Source organism: Vulpes vulpes, unplaced genomic scaffold, assembly GCF_048418805.1.
Source record: "Vulpes vulpes isolate BD-2025 unplaced genomic scaffold, VulVul3 u000000682, whole genome shotgun sequence".
In the NCBI taxonomy this organism is placed as follows: domain Eukaryota; kingdom Metazoa; phylum Chordata; class Mammalia; order Carnivora; family Canidae; genus Vulpes; species Vulpes vulpes.
In genome coordinates this window covers 225996-248926 of record NW_027325781.1, presented here as the reverse complement: position 1 = coordinate 248926, position 22931 = coordinate 225996, and the positions used below count along the sequence as shown (strand labels likewise).

General features: G+C 39.9%; 1 pseudogene; it reads right to left on the bottom strand.

Moving 5' to 3' along the window:
• Positions 1 to 2142: 2142 nt before the first annotated feature.
• On the bottom strand, positions 2143 to 14628 carry LOC140597327 (mitotic spindle assembly checkpoint protein MAD2A-like; annotated as a pseudogene).
• Positions 14629 to 22931: the final 8303 nt, after the last annotated feature.

Below are 22931 nucleotides of genomic sequence, written 5' to 3'. Positions count from 1 at the left end.
GGGCTTTTTTTTTTCTTCCAAACATTTATTTAAATTTTAATTAACATATAGTATAATATTGGTTTCAGGAGTATAATTTAGTGATTCATCACTTACATATAATACCCACTGTTCATAGGTCATTTGCAATTCTTACATCTGTTGATTTAAATATCTTCCTCTTAAGGTGGACTTCAAGGTATAGGAAAAGAGGGCAGGACAAGTTTAGATGGAGCCATAGGCTAAAGCTTTTCCGGTTGAGCTTTGCCAATAAAGCTTGTAGCTTGGCTCCCACTCAACTCTAATATATGTACTAGTAGGAGTCAGTAGTGGTATAAGCCACGAAGTATAAGTGGTAATATTAGGACTTTTTAATTTGGCGAATAAAAACAACTGACAGAAATTTAAGTATTGTCCGTGATCTATTAAGAAAGTTGCTACTGGTGAATATTTTTCAGGGAATGACCACATTATTTCTGGTTATTTAGCAGAGGCATTTAGTGTTTCCTAAAGCAGTTACTGCTTTCTAAAAAGAATTTCAAACTTTTGTCCCAAAAGTAGGACCAGATTTTTTAACTCTTCATATTTTTACTGAACTTCCAGTTCTGCTTTCCGTCTCAACCTAATGTTTCATGTTTAGAGGTTACAAACAGCACAGAATTTAAATGCTTTAATCTTACTAGTGTCCACTTTGTAACATACCTCATGTTTGGAAAACCAGACTCTTGACCACACCTTAATTCAACATCATTTTCCTTTCTGCAGAACTGCTTTTCTTATTCAGGAAAAGGACATATGTGGGTGGACCTCAATTAGATAGCTTCAACAATTCTCCAGGCAATGGGCTTTCACAATAGCATTCACTATACCTGTCATCAAATACTGGCACTTATTTGTCTTGCAATGAGAGAATTGCCTTTTATTCTTAACAAGCAGGCAACTGGATCAAAGAGATTAGATTACTCAGGTGAAAAAACAAATACATAATGAGATAAACCTGTGTAGTAACTGCCTGGAAGCTTGCCATCTATTTTCCTCTCCATATCTCAAGCTTCAGAAAGACCAAGACTTTGTTTCATTCATCCTAATACTTGGAACTTTAACAGGTGCTCACTTTGTCATTTCTGAATGAGTGATACAGGCTATGTGTTTTTACTTTATAGTGAAGGTTAATGAGTTAATTCATATAAAAAGCTTAGAACGGTGTCTGATACTAAGCACTTAATTACAAAACAAGGTAACATTTAGAATAGAGATTAGAAAAGATGTCAGAAGTTTGCCTTAAACTGACCCTTAAAAAATAAGGAAAACTAGGCTGGCAATAAAGCTAAGAGGATAGAAAAGTTCTCCAGTCCACTATATGCTAAAATGAATTAATTCCAAATGACATGTATTATTTTATACAGAGAATGATGCTTATTTTAAGTCTAAGGTTATAAGATTAAAGGGATATAATCAAAGCTTGTTCGTTAAATTGAAAGTACCTCCAGATTTATTCAAGTTGGTATCCTTAGGCCTCAGTAGGCACAAGATATTATTTGCTATACTGAATCCATTCTATTATATGTGTTAATACCACACCAATATAAACATATTTAAGACAAATTTTAAACATACATATTTAACTTTATTTCATCATCATTTAAAGCTTGATTTTATAAAACAAAAAAATTAAGAGTTCTGTATCACAGGAATTTAAACAGTGGCAATACACATAGCTTTGTAGGTTCGAGTTCTACAACAAATCAAAATCAAATAATTGGAAGTGTTTTCAATATGGAAAATATACAAATGAAATAAATGGCAGAGACCTATTATGAGCAATGTTTCATTACTTGCAGGTTGTCATTAGATAATTTCAGAATCTAAACAAAGACTCTCAATATTCATACTTCTGTTGCTGTATTTTACATTTAATATCTCCCTACCTATAATCCAGAGGCAAAGTCCTTGACCAAAAGGTCTGATTTAAGAAGGCATTTAGTTTTATGGCAAAAGTTATCCATCTACAGTTACCACTTTCAAGGAATTGACAACAATGCTGATGTGATCTGCTAGTTCCCTTTTGAACAATGTGCAATAATTTATGCCAACCCTGTATCAAGTCATACAGGTAACAAAAAATGGGACAATTATGCACAGTTCAATAGATGTATAATGTTAAGTTTCCCCAGTCTAAAAATTAACCAGTGATACAAAATTTATCAACTATAGTTGACTTGGTTTCAGGAAAACCGCATCTGAGAACTACAAGTACATCACTGTCCTAATCTCATCCTCAGTCACTGGTCGGAATTTTATAGGCCACCATGCTATTTACTTTGTGGATAGTAGTAGTAAATGAATGAAGACAGACTTCCTCAGAATTGGTAATAAACTGTGGTCCCGACTCTTCCCATTTTTCAAGGACAACCAAATCTTTGTATAAATCAGTAGGTCAAATGAACCTAAATTGGGGATAAGATCATTAAAGTACAATTAGTTTTTGAAAGGTACAAGTATCCTTCCTCTCTCCCTCACATGTGAGCCACCTATCATGTCAGAAAAGCTAGTTTGGCTTGATCTCTAATCAGTTATATTAGCTAATTGCTTTTCTTCAATGGAAATTTTAGTACAGAAAATACTGTACTCCTTTTTACTTAATGAAAAACTCGATTGTTTTTTTTTCTTCAAAGAGAAAAGCCATTAAAGATATTTGCAGAAAGTATATAATTGATCACGAGACAGCATGAATCTAAGCCAGAGAAAAAGAACATCTTGGTTTTGTGACCGCTGTATCCCAATGCCCAGAACCATGGAAGGCATACAGTAGGCATTTAGGGTATATCTGATGAATGAAGGAGTAACTAAGCCAGAAAAGAAAGACACAGTTATACCTGTCTAAGTCTTAATTATATACAAGGAAATGTGTATAAAATAAAAGTAATGGAAGAAATTACGTCAAAATATTCAGGAGTACTGAATGAAAACTTTCATTATTTCCCTATTCAGCACTTGTAAATAAAACACAACCAGCATCGCTTTAGATTCATGACGTTTTTCTCACTTATATACCATGACATGGATAATTAAGAAAAAACTCAACAAAACTGTTAATTCTTAAAGTAATAGCTTAATCTTTCCACAACAAATCTGAACCATCATGAAGTCATATAATACTTACAAGAGACTTCCAACAGCGGCAGAAACGTCACGGTAGCTGTGATCTGTCGGATTACGGAGAGGATCTCATCCTGGATGACCTTCTGAGACTTTCCTCTGGGTGTGCTACTGAAGAAACCAAATGAGTTGATTCATTTTAAGTTTTAACAAGTTATTTAAAACACTGGTAAGATTATTTGTTTGATTAAATGCTTCAAAACTCAAATTAAGGAATGCATTCAAAAGGAGTTTTTAAAAAACAATTATAATTTCACTTATTATTCCAGTGATTAAGGCTGATCTTAGTATCAGGTCATTAAATAACAGATGACCAGAAAACCTGCCAAGTGCTTCAAGTCAGGAAACATTCAGCATATTGTAAAATAAAGATAACAATTAGTATCTAAGATCTTTAATTGGCATAATCATTTTGGCATTTTTAGGAATACATAAATGTCTAATTCTGTAGTGCTTCAAAGAAGATGTTATATCAAGTCGTTTTTATTATTAAACATTTTCCAGGGGAGGGGCAAGATGGCGGAAGAGTAGGGTCCCCAAATCACCTGTCCCCACCAATTACCTAGATAATCTTGAAATCATCCTGAAAATCTATGAATTCGGCCTGAGATTTAAAGAGAGAACAGCTGGAATGCTACAGTGAGAAGAGTTCGCACTTCTATCAAGGTAGGAAGACTGCGAAAAAAGAAATAAAGAAACAAAAGGCATCCAAGGGGGAGGGGCCATGCAAGGAGCCAGGCGAAGGCCAGGGCGAGTGTCCCCAGGACAGGAGAGCCCAGGCCCAGAGAAGCAGGAGCTTCACCAATCTTCCTGGGCAGAAAGGCCTCGCAGGGAGTTGGAGCAGGACCCCAGAAAGGCGGGGATGCCCGCAGGCTCCATGGGACACTAACAGAGCAACTTCGCCCCGGGGAGAGTGTGCTGAGCTCCCTAAAGGGCTGCAGCGCAGACACGGCTGGACCCGGGAGCAGCTCACAGGGTCTAGGGCCACAGTTCTGCAGAGAGGCGGCTGTGTGGTGGGAGCACAAATCCAACAGCACAGGCCCAGGAGCACAGGGCGCCAGGGACACAGCCCAGGATCCGGCCTCCTCCCGGGACAGGCAGAGGCCAGGCGGGTCCAGGATGGGAAGGACGCTCCTGCCCCAAGCTGAGCAGATCAGCGGCCCCGACCCCGGAGCATCCAGGCCCCAGCAGATGGAGAGCTCCGTAGTAACTGCAGGAGCTGACTCCAGAGCTCCAGAGCAGGCCGCTGCCACTGCAGGTGTTTCTTCTGGGGCCTCAAGGGGTAAACGAGCCCCTCTGAGCCCTGCACCAGGCAGGGGGTAGAGCACCTCCCCCAAGCGCTAACACCTGAAAATCAGCACAACAAGCCCGTCCCCTAGAGACCAACTAGATGGACAAGTTCCAGGGGAAGTCAAGGGACTTAAAGTATACAGAATCAGAAGATACTCCCCTGTGTTTTTTGTTTGTTTGTTTGTTTTTGTTTTTTGTTTTTTGTTTTTTTTTTGTTTTTGTTTTTGTTTTTTGTTTTTTGTTTTTTGTTTTTTTTTGCTTTTTGAATTTTATTTGTTTCCCTTGGCCTTTTTTTCCCTTCTTTTTCTTTCTCTTTTTCCTCTTTTTTTCTTCCTTTTTTCGTTTTTCTTTTTCTCTTTTCTTTCCTCCTTTCTCTCTTCTCAATTTCTCCTTTTCCCAATTCACCTTGTTTTTGGCCACTCTGCACTGAGCAAAATGACTAGAAGGAAAACCTCACCTCAAAAGAAAGAATCAGAAACAGTCCTCTCTCCCAAAGAGTTACAAAATCTGGATTAGAATTCAATGTCAGAAAGCCAATTCAGAAGCACTATTATACAGCTACTGGTGGCTCTAGAAAAAAGCATAAATGACTCAAGAGACTTCATGACTGCAGAATTTAGAACTAATCAGGGAGAAATTAAAAATCAATTGAATGAGATGCAATCCAAACTAGAAGTCCTCACAACGAGGGTTCATGAGCTGGAAGAATGAGTGGGTGACATAGAAGACAACAAAGAGGGAAACAGAGGAAAAAAGAGACAAACAATTAAAAGACCATGAAGATAGATAAAAGGAAATAAACGACAGCCTGAGGAAGAAAAACCTACGTATAATTGGGGTTCCCGAGGGCGCCGAAAGGGACAGAGGGTCAGAATACGTATTTTAACCAATCATAGCTGAAAACTTTCCTAATCTGGGAAGGGAAACAGGCATTCAAATCCAGGAGATAGAGAGATAGAGAGATCTCCCCCTAAAATCAATAAAAACAGTTCAACACCTCGACACTTAATAGTTAAGCTTGCAAATTCTAAAGATAAAGAGAAGATCCTTAAAGCATCAAGAGACAAGAAATCCCTGACTATTATGGGGAAGAGTATTAGGGTTACAGCAGACCTCTCTACAGACACCTGGAAGGCCAGAAACGGCTGGCAGGATATATTCAGGGTCCTAAATGAGAAGAACATGCAACCAAGAATACTTTATCCGGCAAGGATCTCATTCAGAATAGAAGGAGAGATAAAGAGCTTCCAAGACAGGCAGGCGCTGAGAGAATATGTGACTTCCAAACCAGCTCTGCAAGAAATTTTAAGGGGGACTCTTAAAATTCCCCTTTAAGGAGAAGTTCAGTGGAACAATCCACAAAACAAGGACTGAATAGATATCATGATGACACTAAACTCCTATCTTTCAATAGTAACTCTGAACGTGAATGGGCTTAATGACCCCATCAAAAGGCACAGGGTTTCAGACTGGATAAAAAAGCAGGACCCATCTATTGGCTGTCTACAAGAGACTCAGACAGAAAGACACCTACAACCTGAAAATAAAAGGTTGGAGAACCATGTACTACTCAAAGGGTCCTCAAAAGAAAGCAGGGGTAGCCATCCTTATATCAGAAAAACTAAAGTTTTTCCCAAAGACGGTAGTGAGAGTTGAAGAGGGACACTATATCATACTTAAAGGATCTATCCAAGAAGAGGACTTAACAATCCTCAATATATATGCCCCGAATGTGGGAGCTGACAAAACTATCAATCAATTAATAACATAAATTAAGACATATTTAGATAATAATATACTTGGTGACTTCGATTTAAGGCTTTCTCCACTGGATAGGTCATCTAAGCACAACATCTCCAAAGAAACAAGAGCTTTAAATGATACACTGGACCAGATGGATTTCACAGATATCTACAGAACTTTACATCCAAACTCAACTGAATACACATTCTTCTCAAGTGCACATGGAACTTTCTCCAGAATAGACCACATACTGGGTCACAAATCGGGTCTGAACCGATACCAAAAGATTGGGATCATCCCCTGTATATTCTCAGACCATAATGCCTTGAAATTAGAACTAAATCACAACAAGAAGTTTGGAAGGACCTCAAACACGTGGAGGTTAAGGACTATCCTGCTAAAAGATGAAAAGGTCAACCAGGAAATTAAGGAAGAATTAAAAAGATTCATGGAACCTAATGAGAATAAAGATACAATCGTTCAAAATCTTTGGGATGCAGCAAAAGCAGTCCTGAGGGGGAAATACATCACAATACAAGCATCCATTCAAAAACTGGAAGGAATTCAAATACAAAAGCTAACCTTACACATAAAGGAGCTAGAGAAAAAACAGCGAATAGATCCTACACCCAGCAGAAGAGAGTTAATAAAGATTCGAGCAGAACTCAATGAAATTGAGAACAAAAGAACTGTGGAACAGATCAACAAAACCAGGAGTTGGTTCTATGAAAGAATTAATTAAGATAGATAAACTATTAGCCAGACCTATTAAAAAGAAGAGAGAGAAGACTCAAATTAATAAAATCATGAATGAGAAAGGAGAGATCACTACCAACACCAAGGAATTAGAAACGATTTTAAAAACATATTATGAACAGCTATACGCCAATAAATTAGGCAAACTGGAACAAATGGACGCATTCCTGAAAGCCACAAACTACCAAAACCGAAACAGGAAGAAATAGAAAACCTAAACAGGCCAATAACCAGGGAGGAAATTGAAGCAGTCATCAAAAACCTCCAAAGACACAAAAGTCCAGGGCCAGATGGCTTCCCAGGGGAATTCTATCAAACGTTTAAAGAAGAAACCATACCTATTCTACTAAAGCTGTTTGATAGAAAGAGATGGAGTACTTCCAAATTCGTTCTATGTGGCCAGCATCACCTTAATTCCAAAAGCAGACAAAGATCCCACCAAAAAGGAGAGTTCCAGACCAATATCCGTGATGAACATGGAAGCAAAAATTCTCAACAAGATACTAGCCAATAGGATCCAACAACACATTAAGAAAATTATTCGCCATGACCAAGTAGGATTTTTCCCCGGGACAGAAGGCTGATTCAACACTCATAAAACAATCAATGTGATTCATCATATCAGCAAGAGAAAAACCAAGAACCGTATGATCCTCTCATTAGATGCAGAGAAAGCATTTGACAAAATACAGCGTCTATTCCTGATCAAAACTCTTCAGAGTGTAGGAATAGAGGAAACAGTCCTCAACATCTTAAAAGCCATCTACGAAAAGCCCACGGCAAATATAATTCTCAATGGGGAAGCACCGGGAGCCTTTCGCCTAAGATCAGGAACAAGACAGGGATGTCCACTCTCACCACTGCTATTCAACATAGTACTGGAAGTCCTAGCCTCAGCAGTCAGACAACAAAAAGGCATTAAAGACATTCAAATTGGCAAAGAAGAAGTGAAACTCTCCCTCTTTGCCGATGACATGATACTCTACGTAGAAACACCAAAAGCCTCCACCCAAAGATTGCTAGAACGCATACAGCAATTTGGCAGTGTGGCAGGATACAAAATCAATGCCCAGAATTCAGTGGCATTTCTATACACTAACAATGAGACTGAATAAAGAGAAATTAAGGAGTCAAACCCATTTACAATTGCACCCAAAAGCATAAGATACCTAGGAAGAAACCTAACCAAAGAGGTAAAAGATCTATACCCTAACAACTATAGAACACTTCTGAAAGAAATTGAGGAAGACACAAAGGGATGGAAAAATAGTCCATGCTCATGGATTGGCAGAATTAATATTGTGAAAATGTCAATGTTACCCAGGGCAATTTACACGTTTAATGCAATCCCTATCAAAATACCATGGACATTCTTCAGAGAGTTAGAATAAATTATATTAAGATTTGTGTGGAATCAGAAAAGACCTCATATAGCCAGGGGAATTTTAAAAAAGAAAACCATAGCGGGGGGCATCACAATGCCAGATTTCAGTTTGTACTACAAAGCTGTGGTCATCAGGACAGTGTGGTACCAGCACAAAAACAGACACATAGATCAATGGAACAGAATAGAGAACCCAGAAGTGGACCCTGAACTTTTTGGTCAACTAATATTCAATAAAGGAGGAAAGACTATCCATTGGAAGAAAGCCAGTCTCTTCAGTAAATGGTGTTGGGAAAATTGGACATCCATATGCAGAAGAATGAAACTAGACCACTCTCTTGCACCACACACAAAGATAAACTCAAAATGGATGAAAGATCTAAATGTGAGACAAGACTCCATCAAAATCCTAGAGGAGAACACAGGCAACACCCTTTTTGAACTCGGCCACAGTAACACCTTGCAAGATACATCCAGGAAGGCAAAAGAAACAAAAGCAAAAATGAACTATTGGGACTTCATCAAGATAAGAAGCTTTTGCACAGCAAAGGATACAGTCAACAAAACTAAAAGACAAGCTACAGATGGGAGAAAATATTTGCAAATGACGTATCAGATAAAGGGCTAGCATCCAAGATCTGCAAAGAACTTCTTAAACTCAACACCAAAGAAACAAACAATCCAATCATGAAATGGGCAAAAGACATGAACAGAAATCTCACAGAGGAAGACCTGGACATGGCCAACATGAACATGAGAAAATGCTCCGCATCACTTGCCATCAGGGAAGTACAAATCAAAACCACCATGAGATACCACCTCACACCAGTGAGAATGGGGAAATTTAACAAGGCAGGAAACCACAAATATTGGAGAGGATGTGGAGAAAAGGGAACCCTCTTACACTGTTGGTGGGAATGTGAACTGGTGCATCCACTCTGGAAAAGTGTGTGGAGGTTCCTCAAAGAGTTAAATATAGAGCTGCCCTATGACCCAGCAATTGCACTGCTGGGATTTACCCCTAAATTCAGATGCAATGAAATGCCGGGACACCTGCACCCCAATGTTTCTAGCAGCGATATCCACAATAGCTAAACTGTGGAAGGAGCCTTGGTGTCCATCGAAAGATGAATGGATAAAGATGTGGTTTATGTATACAATGGAATATTACTCCGCCAATAGAAATGACAAACACCCACCATTTGCTTCAACGTGGATTGAAGTGGAGGGTATTATGCTGAGTGAAGGTAAGTCAATCGGAGAAGGACAAACATTATATGTTCTCATTCATTTGGGGAATATAGATAAGAGTGAAAGGGAATATAAGGGTAGGGTCAATAAATGTGTGGGAAATATCAGAAAGGGAGACAGAACTTACTTACTCCTAACTCTGGGAAACGAACTAGGGGCGGTGGAATGGGAGGAGGGCGGGGTGGGCGTGACTGGATGGTGGGCACTGAGGGGGGCACTTGACGGTATGAGCACTGGGTGTTATTCTGTATGTTGGTAAATTGAACACCAATAAAAATAAATTATTTAAAATAATCAAATAAACATTTTCTAAAATAGACCAAAGGCTTCAGGAACAAAGTACATTTCATTATGAGAGAGAGTTCTGAGTTTACAGGTAAGCATGCCTTGGACAATGCTAAGAATTAGCATATAATGAGGGGGCATTTCCCATCCAGAGGATCTAAGAACTTCAGTTCAGAGTGTCTTAGGAAGTTCATAGCATTAAATGAAATACAGTAGAGCTGCATATCAAGCTAGGAGAACGTCTAGGATAATACTTCATGGTTAAAAGTACCTTGACACAATCCATTAAATGGGCCACCTAATACATCCTAATACACCTAATACATAGCTTACATATAGCACCATAAATACTAACGGTTGAAATTCATGGATTTTAGACTAAGGGCAGTTATGTTAAAAGTACACTATACAAGTCCATAATAGGCATGACTCTTTTGTGAGCACAGTTTGTGAGTCTTATTCTTCTCCACAGGAGATCTAACATAATTACAAACAAACTACCTTATACGAAACTAGTTCAATTTGGTTAGAACTCATTTAGTCAAGAAAACAAGTTTTGGGAAAAAAATCATGAAAATGGAAGCAGTTTAATTCATACTTACCTGTCATCTTTTGCAGTCTTGTCGCACTCAATGTCAACCTGCCACCTTTCAAGGACTTCACTGCTTTCATTATTTGAGATGGATACCACCAGCTTCTGAACTGAACACTTGTATAACCAATCTGCAATATAGAACAAGGCATCTGTTTTGGTTCACTGCATTACAAAGTAACTCTTCCCAGGTCTCACTTTCTACCCTTAGCAAATCCTACCACTGGTATTTTGGAACTCCTCCAACCTGTACAGAAAACTTGCCTCACGATAACCTAGCTCCCGTTTTCCAATTCTCAGTATCCATAGCAGATGTAGTTAGTACTGAATGCTAAGCACAGAGTAGTGAACATGCAGTATACTGTAATCCAAGGTAAATTGCAGAAGATGAGCATTAATCTAATCACTGCAGCAATGAATGTAAATTTTTAATTGTAATAAGTGCCAAGAAGGTGCAGTATGTGATCCAATGAGAGAATATAGGAAAATTTGACTCAGGGAATTCTCACTGGACTTCAGTTCTACAAGTAAATACAATTAAATATGCAAAAGGTTACAGAAAAGGGTACAGGTCTAAAATACTGGAAAGCAAAAAGTATCTGACCAGAGGATTGAAAGGGTAATACAGATACAGTTAAGAAAGGGAGAATGAACAAGGTCGGTTTGTGCAAGATACATAGGGGTCAGACCACACAAGGTCACATGGGCTAAATTAAAGAACTTATACTTCAAGTACCAGGGAAGTCATTACTGTGTCTGAAGCAGGGTGTGATGTGATTAAACTTATATTTCAGAACTATCCTTTTGGCTGTGATGTGTGGAAAGTAGAGTGGAAGTAAAGAGAGGATCTAGGGATGCTAATTGATTAGTAATTCAAGCAAGAGGTACTGAAGGCTTATAGAAGGATAAATTGGGAGAGATGGATCAGTATAGGTAGAGTGAAGAGATTTCGTGGTTAAAATTGTTAAGATTTATTGGATACTTATGAGACTAAGGAAGAGGAAATACTCAGGGATAGTTCCCAACTTTCTGGTTTATACCACTGGTTGGAAGGTTGATCCATTCATTGAGAGAAAGAGAATGGGAATGAGACATGATGCTTACAATTTTATAAGGTTTTATTTTTCTTCTTTTTTAAAGATTTTATTTATTTATTCATGACAGAGAGAGAGAGAGGCATAGAGAGAGAGGCAGAGACACAGGCAAAGGGAGAAGCAGGCTCCATGCAGGGAGCCTGATGTGGGACTCGATCCCAGGTCTCCAGGATCATGCCCTGGGCTGAAGGCAGTGCTAAACTGCTGAGCCACCCGGGCTGCCCTAAGGTTTTATTTCTAAGTAATCTCCACACCCAATGTGGGGCTGGAACTTACAACCCAAGATCAAGAGTTGCATGCTCTACTGACTGAGCCAGCCAGGACCCCCTTAAATTTAGTTTTCAAGTATCACTAGGATAGCCACATGTGGATATCAAGGGAGCCACTTACTATATGAGCAAAGAGAAGACTTGGGTTGGATGTATGTTTGTGAGTCAACTACACAAAGATTGTTAGTAAAGTTATGTATGTGTCAGAAGTCATCTTAGAGATTATAATAAGGGGACCTCATAATGAGCCCTGAATTAATCTTGGAACTGGGGATAATATACTCAAGAATACACAGTTGTTGTTTTCTTTCAAGAGACACAAACAATCTTGTAATATTTAGGACTTGTGGGCCCCCTAGGTCTCTTGCGTAGTCTTTTAAAAACTAGCCTTTCAAAATCTGAAAACACTCAGTTTGCAGGTAGTACAAAAATAGGCCACTTGTTGGATATGTGCCCTCAGGCTTGCCGACCCCTCGACAAAAAACAACCTTTTCTCAATTTTGGTCTGAAAAGGAAGAGATTGGGTAGTCACTTAAAGATCTGGGGTGGGTGGAAATCTTTTTCTTTTAAAACTGAAGACAAATGAAACCAATGAAAATATCTCAAAAGAAAGAAGTCAGAAATACCAGAGAAGAACTAGGGTAGAGTCCTTAAGAAGGCTAGAGGGATGGGGATTCAAAGAGATTGAACAATTTGCCTCTAAGAAGAGCAATTCCCCCATTCTAACTAAAATAAAAGGGACAAATTAAATAGGAAGGTGTACATACAACCGAGGTGAAATGTCATCAGTGTAGTCTTAAAGGAGACAACCTAAAAACCAGTAACTTAGGCAGGGTTTGCTTCTTCATCAAATTAAGGTGACATAGATTCTTAGTTACTTCTATGTTGCAGGCTAAGTAATCTGAGTATCGCCCTGGGTGATTTAGCCCTGAAGATGATAAAAATATAATTAATAGAATTCTAAAAATAAAGCCTCTTGAAACAATATATATATATATATATATATATGACTTAGGAATAAAAAAAAAATACTATAATGTTTTTTTTGGTTTTTTTTGGAACTAGCTTTGGAAGGTCAAATGAGGAGCCAGGGAGAAACATCCTATAACACAGAAAAATTAGAAGTGAGAATCCTAAGTAGAGAAAAACATGGGGGAAAAAGAGACAGAATAGATGGAGAACAAGTATTCAGGAATTTCTTGAGCTACGGAAAAACAAGGAGTGTTCAGATAGAAACGGCTAACTTACAGGCAGGATTTTAACAAAGACAAATGAAGAAAGTAAGACATTAAAAAACTTTATTGGGTACTCTATTAGTAGTATTTTTTTAAGTTTAGTTCCCAGGCTGGATCCAATTTCATTTTCTTTTATCTTAAAATAATGACGGTTTTAAACTCCAGGCAGCTATAGAAAATATGTCATGTAAAAATATATAGTGGATTTCTCTCCAACAATAAACATCATCATAGTTATGTAAAATTCCAACTTGTTCCACCTGGCTACACGAACTGCAAAAATCACTTCAAAAAGAGTTGATAGAGATTGTTTTGTGAAGCCAGATCAGATTCCTAACATCAACGTATTTAACCCACTCAAAATGTGGTAGGGAAGAGTGGAGTTTCTTTCACTTTATTATTTGCTTCCTTCCGATGGAGAATCGCTTTATTTGAGATTGCAGTGTTTTACACCTCTTTGTATAGAGCTGAAAAATGAACACCAAGATGCCAGAAAGTACGGGTCCAAGAAGGCCTGCGAAACTCAAATTGGTTTTCAACAATTAAATACCTTTCACTTGTTCCACTACATTACTGAGTTACTTTATGAGCTCAGGATCTGTTGTTATAAGCAAGGTGAATGCGTATTTCTGCACTCTGGTAGAGGTTTCAGGTGGATATATGCCACGCTGATATAAAATGCTGTTGACGCCAAATGCTGAAAACAAAAGGAATGTTAAAGTTATTTCCACTTTGTAACTCTGGAAAATAAAACCTATTTAGATGTGGCTGCGGTTTCATTCATGGCATCAAACTGAAAAAGCCTAATGTGCGTTTGTGGGTGTCTCGCTGAAAGCAGAGTAGGTGAAAAGTGCCACTGAAAATCCTTAAAAATGTTGCTTCTAAATCAAAAGAACACGATACGTGCTTTTATGCGGAAATAAAAATGCCAAACTGCATTAACCTAGCGTCAAAGTAGAACTACAAGCTCACGGTAATGCAAGCCCCAATTCAGGTTATGTGATCACAGGGTGTCCAAATAGGCTTTTGCGTCTGGATTAGCAATTGACTGATTAACCGGTCCAATGCTCCAGAGCAAGCCTCTCCCTCACTTTTCCCTCCTCTTCTCCTGCCAGAGTCTATCAGAGGGTGCAAACATGGCCTGGTCCAGGACAGAGTTTCCTAAATCCAGTCCATCGCCCTCAGTGCCGGAATCAAAGCTTGGTGGATGGGCTGTGCAAAATGTACTGGGGCTCCACCCGCTCGGGGCGGTGCCGGCCGGCCGGGCTGGGAAGCCTGTGGGATCCGCAGTTTAAAGCAAGGCTGCTGGGGAGGGGCCGGCGCGAGGCAGGCCTGGGCAGCACCTGGGCTTCCCGCTGCCCCAGGAGCAAGGCGCCTAGATTAGATTCTCCAGCCAGGCGGGCGCTGGAGCAGAGCCGCCCCCACCCCCGCCCCCGCCCCCGCCTCCGTGGCCCAGGGCCTCCAGGGCCGCCAGGCCTCAGCTCTCCCCGCCCTCTGGCCTGCGGGAGCGGGACTTGCAGAAGAACTCGGCCACGATGTCCGCGCTCCCGCGCAGGGCGATGCCTTGCTCGCGGGACAGCTGCAGCGCCATGACCAGGCCTAGGGACGAGGGAGCGCGCTGCTACCCGGCAGGCGGCGACCACACGGGCTCCAACGGTTCCCGCCACTCGTTTGGAAAGTAACGACGCTGCTCCCCGGGGCCTTCCGCGCAGGCGCGACGAGCCTCTCAGCCCGCCCAGCGCCAGTCTCCCTGCTCGCCGGAGGGGGGGCGCCTCGCGCAGGCGCAGTGGGTAGGCGTGGTCAGGCACTTCCGGGTTGTCGGGCTCCAAAGGGTCCTGGCAGGCCCCTGTAATTGTGGTCGCGGGCAGCAGCTGAGGCGAGAGGACTGCAAAACCTGCTTTGACGCCCGCTCCCGAGGCCTGCGGACTGAGCGGCCCAGGATCCCAGCTCATCAGTGCCAAAGCGATTGTTTCTTTTTTTTTTTTTTCAAAGCCATTTTCAAAGTGATGTGAACCGCGCGGGTTGCCTCTTAACGTGGCCCCAGGGACCCCCGCCACCTCCCCAAAGTTCTGCTTAGATGCTTCCGGAGTCAGTGAAGAACCCGCCTGCGTGGCTGCCCAGCTGCAGCTTGAGAGGGCCTGGTGACTGGATCCGGGCGCAGCTTTTAAGAAATTGGGTGCGGCCGGGGTGGCCCAGCGGTTGAGGCGCCTTCAGCCTGGGCCTGACCCTGGAGCCCTGGGGTGGGGTCCCGCGTGGGGCTCCCTGCATGGAGCCTGCTTCTGCATCCGCCTGGGTCTCTGCCTCGCTCTCTTTCTCTGTGTGTCTATCATGAATAAATAAATTCTTCAAAAACAAGGGAATTGGGTTGGGGTTAAAGGGGTGAGCCGCAGCTCCTGTCCTGTGCTGTCAGCGGGGAGCCGCAGGGGCTGCCTCTGCGCGCGGGAATAAGTTCCTCGGGAATAAGTTCCCCCCCAATCAGGCCCAGACACGCGGAAGAAGTTGTCAGGGAATTCTGACCCACGAATTCACTATGTTATGTTAGGATGAGAAGTTTGAAAGAGAGCGCACAATCCGTGTCAATTGCAAAAACACTGTAGTCCTTGAAGCAGCTAGAAACATTATTTGTAAAAATCAAGTCTCAAAAACTACGCACCAGACATGCTATCCTACTTGATTATATGAGAAATGCCTTAGTGTCTTACTGTCTATGATTGCATGACAAATTACCGCAAATTGATGGCTGAAGATAACACGCATTTATTATCGCCATCTGGTACATCAGGGGTTGCTGTGACACAGCTGGATGCTCTACTCAAGAGTCTCACGCAGTTGAAATACAGGTGTCTCTGCAAGTGCAATCTCATCCATTTGCATCCATCAACCCAGAAGACCCAGGGTTCTCTTCCAAGCCCCTTGGCTGTTGGCAGAATTAATAACCTTGGACTGGGGTTACTGTTGTTTTGCTCCTTGGCCAGAGGGGAGTCTTGTGCCTTTGCCAGATGGCTCTTCCATAGACTTTCTCATACTGCGAGTCTGACTTCATGGAGATCCCTTTTAAGGATTCATCTAACTGGGTTAGACCTAGTCAGTTAATTTACCCTTAGCTAAATTTTTTTTTTTTTTTTTACCTTTGATGAATTTAATCCGGGAAGTGAATCCTATCATATTCACAGGCTCTGGCCACACTCAAAATGAGGAGAGTATCTAAAATGTGCTCCTTGGGGGATCCCTGGGTGGCGCAGCGGTTTGGCGCCTGCCTTTGGCCCAGGGCGTGATCCTGGAGACCCGGGATCGAATCCCACATCGGGCTCCCGGTGCATGGAGCCTGCTTCTCCCTCTGCCTGTATCTCTGCCTTGTCCCTCTCTCTCTCTCTGTATGACTATCATAAAAAAATAATAATAAATTGAAAAGATTCCTTTAAAAAAATAAAAAATACATAAAATGTGCTCCTTAGAAGATTTTTCTGCCATCTTAGAATGCTGCCTATGACAGTGTTATCAGATTTTGATCAGTTTGAAACATACCTAATAGGCCAAGTAGCCCTAAAATATTTTCCGTACACCCTTCAATCTTTTGTACCTGTGTATACACACAGGTGTGTTTAAATCACCATCTTTTCACTACTTCCACCAGGATTTTAGAGGCAGAACTCGGGCATTATACTGGTAGAGCCACATGCTCAGCTTACTACAAATAAAAATTGTTTCTCTTTCTGAGGAATTTTATATTGATACTGAGCACGTAACGAAATATTTTCTTCGGTTTCATTTTTCTGAATATGTAAATAATTGTTGGTATAATTTTGGAGATTCTAGAATTTACTTTTTTAATTTTTTTATTTAATAAATTTATTTTTTATTGGTGTTCAATTTACCAACATACAGAATAATACCCAGTGCTCATCCCGTCAAGTGCCCCCCTCAGTGCCCATCACCCAGTCACCCCCACCCCCCGCCCTCCTCCCCTTCCACCACACCTAGTTCGTTTCCCAGAGTTAGGAGTCTTTATGTTCTGTCTCCCTTTCTGATATTTCCCACACATTTCTTCTCCTTTCCCCTTTATTCCCTTTCACTATTATTTATTTTTCCAAAATGAATGTGAACATACACTGTTTGTCCTTCTACGATTGACTCACTTCACTCAGCATAATACCCTCCAGTTCCATCCACATCGAAGCAAATGGTGGGTATTTGTCGTTTCTAATGGCTGAGTAATATTCCATTTTATACATAAACCACATCTCCTTTATCCATTCATCTTTCGATGGACACCAAGGCTCCTTCCATAGTTTGGTATTGTGGACATTGCTGCTATAAACATTGGGGTGCAGGTGTCCCGGCGTTTCATTGCATCTGAATCTTTGGGGTAAATCCCCACAGTGCAATTGCTGGGTCGTAGGGCAGATCTATTTTTAATTCTTTGAGGAACCTCCACACAGTTTTCCAGAGTGGCTGCGCCAGTTCACATTCCCACCAACAGTGTAAGAGGGTTCCCTTTTCTCCGCATCCTCTCCAATATTTGTGGTTTCCTGCCTTATTAATTTTCCCCTCTCTCACTGGTGTGAGGTGGTATCTCATTGTGGTTTTGATTTGTATTTCCCTAATGGCAAGTGATGCAGAGCACTTTCTCATGTGCATGTTGGCCATGTCTATGTCTTCCTCTGTGAGATTCCTCTTCATGTCTTTTGCCCATTTCATGATTGGATTGTTTGTTTCTTTGGTGTTGAGTGTAATAAGTTCTTTATAGATCTTGGAAACTAGCCCTTTATCTGATACATCATTTGCAAATATTTTCTCCCATTCTGTAGGTTGTCTTCGAGTTTTGTTAACTGTATCCTTTGCTGTGCAAAAGCTTCTTATCTTGATGAAGTCCCAATAGTTCATTTTTGCTTTTGTTTCTTTTGTCTTTGTGGATGTATCTTGCAAGAAGTTACTGTGGCCGAGTTCAAAAAGGGTGTTGCCTGTGTTCCCCTCTAGGATTTTGATGGAGTCTTGTCTCACATTTAGATCTTTCATCAATTTTGAGTTTATCTTTGTGTGTGGTGAAAGAGAGTGGTCTAGTTTCATTCTTCTGCATGTGGATGTCCAATTTTCCTAGCACCATTTATTGAAGAGACTGTCTTTCTTCCAGTGGATAGTCTTTCCTCCTTTATCGAATATAAGTTGACCATAAAGTTGAGGGTCTACTTCTGGGTTCTCTATTCTGTTCCATTGATCTATGTGTCTGTTTTTGTGCCAGTACCACACTGTCTTGATGACCACAGCTTTGTAGTACAACCTGAAATCTGGCATTGTGATGGCCCCAGCTATGGTTTCCTTTTTTAAACTTCCCCTGGCTCTTCGGGATCTTTTCTGATTCCACACAAATCTTAAAATAATTTGTTCTAACTCTCTGAAGAAAGTCCATGGTATTTTGATAGGGAATACATTAAACGTGTAAATTGCCCTGGGTAACATTGACATTTTCACAATATTAATTCTGCCAATCCATGAGCATGGAATATTTTTCCATCTCTTTGTGTCTTCCTCAATTTCTTTCAGAAGTGTTCTATAGTTTTTAGGGTATAGATCCTTTACCTCTTTGGTTAGGTTTATTCCTAGACATCTTATGCTTTTGGGTGCAATTGTAAATGGGATGGACTCCTTAATTTCTCTTTCTTCAGTCACATTGTTAGTGTATAGAAATGCCATTGATTTCTGGGCATTGATTTTGTATCCTGCCACGCTACCAAATTGCTCTATGAGTTCTAGCAATCTTGGGGTGTAAGCTTTTGGGTTTTCTATGTAGAGTATCTTGTCATCGGCGAAGAGGGAGGGTTTGACTTCTTCTCTGCCAATTTGAATGCCTTTAATGTCTTTTTGTTAACACTGATTTTCTAAGCACAGAGTGGGTATAAGACTGTCTACACGTCCATCACACGAAGAAGGCAAGCTGCCCAAGCACCCCACAGGATGGCTTCACTGTACACTATTGAAGGTGGATGCCTAATGATCTAGGGCAAAATGCAACAGCCACACACCAGTGACCTCTTCAGTTTCCAAAAATGCTTAGGAGCAATTCTAACTAAAAAAAACAAACAAAACAAAACAAACAAAAAAAAAAACAACAACAACAACTGTGGATAAATAACCTCAAGAACAAACAATTTTACATCTTAGAAGAAGGTCAAAGCAATGCATGTGTAAGTCCGGGTGACCCTCTGTTGATATTCTCAAATTAAAAAGAACTTTCAAGGTGTTACCCTCAGCCTCCTGTGCTCCTCCCTTACTTTCCCTCTAAGAGGCTTAATACTTCAGCACTTTGGACCACGAGGAGTTGAAGAGGGCACCACTCCTAGAATATGTTCTAGCTAGACAAAGGAAAGCTGGGAAGAGGTGATAAAAGAAGTTGTAAAATTGTCATCCTGGTTCTGTGACTTCTAGTGAGTGCAACCTTATAATTTCAATTTACTACTCTGACTTGTAACCAGATCACGTGACTAGGTGAGAAAAGGGTCTCTTGTTGTTATACATTCTGAGAGAAAACAAAATTTAGGGCACCAGAGAACAGGGAGTCTTTACTCTTGGTTATCGTCTGGTATGCAACATATGTTTATTGAGCGCACACCAGATGCCGAGTGCTGTGCTTGGCCCTGCTGAAGAATAGATAAAGATAGGTTAGGTCCCTTCCCCCAAGCTTGCACTCAATTCAAGAGAAAAGATGAAAATACATCACTTTGATCATACCTAGCAAACAAAGTGAGGGTTAGTGGACCAGCGGCACTGGGTCACCTGAGATTTATTAGAAATGTGAATCATCAGGCTTTACCCCAGCCCTCCTGAGTCAGAAGCTATATTTTACCAAGATCCCCAGGTAATTTTGTATGCAATCCAAAGTACTTTGAGAAGTACTAACAAATAGAACACTATTTTCTCCTCCCATGGGTCTATTATGCTGCAACGTTAAAAATGGCCACTGGCCCAGCTACATGCCAAGACCAAATGTGTATGTTCATGAAAGACAAGGAATAATTTAAATGAAATATGCCTACGAGGCTGGAGATAACAGTAGACAAGCTTAGCAGAGATGCTTTTGTTCATTTTTAGTGCTATCAGAGTATAAAAAAAGAAGACATTCTTTTATTTAGCTTGCTATTTGTAGACCACTAAAAGGTACAAGTGACCTCATTAAAGGGAAGAAAAATCTACAGTTTGAAATATGTTTCCATTAGTTTACAAGGCTAAAAAGGATAGCATCTGGAGGTTATTCAATTTTACAAAAGATTTTGTGATTTAGTGATTAAAATTCTTGTCTCCTTATCCTCTTTCTGGAATTATCATATCTCTAGGATATGTCAACAAAAGGAGACCTATCAGCTAATGAGGATTTTTTTCAAAGGACGTTTCAGTTTGCATGTAAGAAAACCAAAAGTATCAGGGTGAGTTGTGGAAGGCTACAGCATGTAATTTAAGTACAACATATGTAATATAGTATCAAAATATTTTCATATTTAAAATGTATTCGAAATTAAAAAACAGCCAATTTTTGTACTCAGTAAAGATAAACAAAACCAATTTTAAAGTGATGGCTGATATCGGCAGAAAATGTACAACAATTGCTTTGTATCACTGGACTATGAGGGAAACACCTGAGAATTATTAATGATTACTAAATTGCTCTTCACAGTGTGGAGGCCAAGAAAAATCAAAGCCTTTCCACCTCAAGTTTAGCGTTAGCACAAGTACAGCCATTTTAGGCCCCTGTGAATAAGAGCTGAACTTTATGGGAAAACTGCAGAATGTCCTCAGTGTCCTCGGCAGGTAATCCCATATCAGAAAGACAACAGAGCCCACGCCCATGGTAGAAAGTCCCATATTAGAACAAGAACAGACCCCAAGCCAAGGGCAGGAAGCCCCTATTAGAATAAGAACAGAGCTCAATGCCCTTGAAAGCCCCATATCAGAATGTAAACAGAACTTGAGAAATTCCTCCATCCCTTCTGAAAATCCCCTAGACCAGCCCATAAAAACCCAGCTGTAACCCACTTCGGGGTCCAAGTCCTTGTTCCGCTGTGTCGGGTATACTTGGACCCAAGCTCGAGCTTGCTAATAAACCCTCGTGTGCTTGCATCGTTGTCAGCTCCTCGGTGGTTTCTCGGATTCCCTATCTTGGGCACAACAACAGTACTGATTACACTTTGCACTATATTCTGCAATTAGGTAGATGTATAATTATTACACATTACCATCATATTACTATTCTTATACATTCATTCTTTATTCTTTTAGGTCCCTTAAAGAATCAATGGCATTCCTGGAAGCTAAAGTAGATTTCATTTACATTAATGCAGGTTCTGATTAGTTCATGGAAAATAATTCTATGCAAGTTCCTGTATTGAATTATCCTTTATAGGTTTTTCACATGACTCTCTACTCTTTGTGTATTAGTATTTGTGGAGTGAAATGTAGTTCAAAAGAAGGAAGATGTTCTTCCTTTTATCATTTCTGACTCCTTTTTAAATGCAAGATTAATCATGTTACTCACTAAACATGACTTCTGAAAATCACATTTGGTCATTGAAGAACTATTTTTTCTCTTTTGTGGACTTCAATTCCCAATAGTGATGATATCTTACCATTTGCTGTGAGAAGGAAAACATAGCTGTGGTCCTAAAAGAAATTAAAAATATACTCTATTCTTGGTATATCACCATTAATGGGAATATAAATTTGTAAGAACATCACAAAGGCATTTGTTCTATCCAAAGTATTTGTCTTGTTTACCATGATGCTGTGGGATCCATGTTAAGAGATCCATGTTAAGGTCACGTAAATGGCCTGCACCACTATAGAGTCTAACAATTGTGCTGTTGTCCCATTTACTTGGTTTGGGTGTTTAATGAGTTAACCATCACTATCTCTAAAGTATGAGGTAGGTCAAAAAATATAAATACCTTAGAAATGAAATATAAATATGTAAGCATATGTATAGGGGGAAATGTGAAAATATTTATATTTCTAGAAATGTCTATATTTATATAAAATGTATAAATGAACATAAAAATGTCAAACAGTAAGACTTTTAGTTCTAGAATATAAAAGTTCAGGTCTGTCATATTCTTTAGTTAGACACAAAGATATTTCTTCTCAAAGTAACACATTTATTGTAAAAATGCACTTTGGGTGTCATGTTCATCATGAGTGTTTCAGAATTTGAGACATATAAAAACTTTTTTTAGGTAATCTCTAGACCCAACGTGGGACTCAAACTTATAAACAACCCCAAGGTCAAAAGTCACATGCTCCACTGACTGAACCAGCCAGGCACCCTTAAAAATTATTTTTAATAGGGTGAGTAGTTTCTTTTTGCTCAACCAGATTTTCCAATGTTTATTTCATAATCATATCCTTATAGATACAGTTACTTTTAATTACAAGACACTATTCTAACATTTTGCTATATGCATGAAATAGTCAATATCTCATCTTCTCACAATGAGGTAAGTCGTCTTCTGGGGCAGTCTCATACAGATTCATGGAGATGTTGGTAATCAATACAAAGAAAATTTAGAGATCAGTGATTTTTCATGTCTCAAAACAGAAATTAATAAATCAGACAAATTCAGTTTTTACAAGAATGGCATAAAATAAAAAATCACAAAGGAAATATAACTATTACTCCAACAGCCTCCTGTAATCAAGCCAGTATCAGAGTAAGAAGAAAATTCTTCAAGGGAAATGTTTCACACTAAGGTTTTTTCTGTTCATTTTCTTGATGTTTATTTAGGAATCACAGCTGGGGTTTTTCCACATGCAATTTTCCATAAGTGGAAATCTGAATTTTCATGTTAACTTACATATTCTCTAAAATTGTGCCCTATGATTAGAGCTTCTATAATGATGGAATAAAGAAAG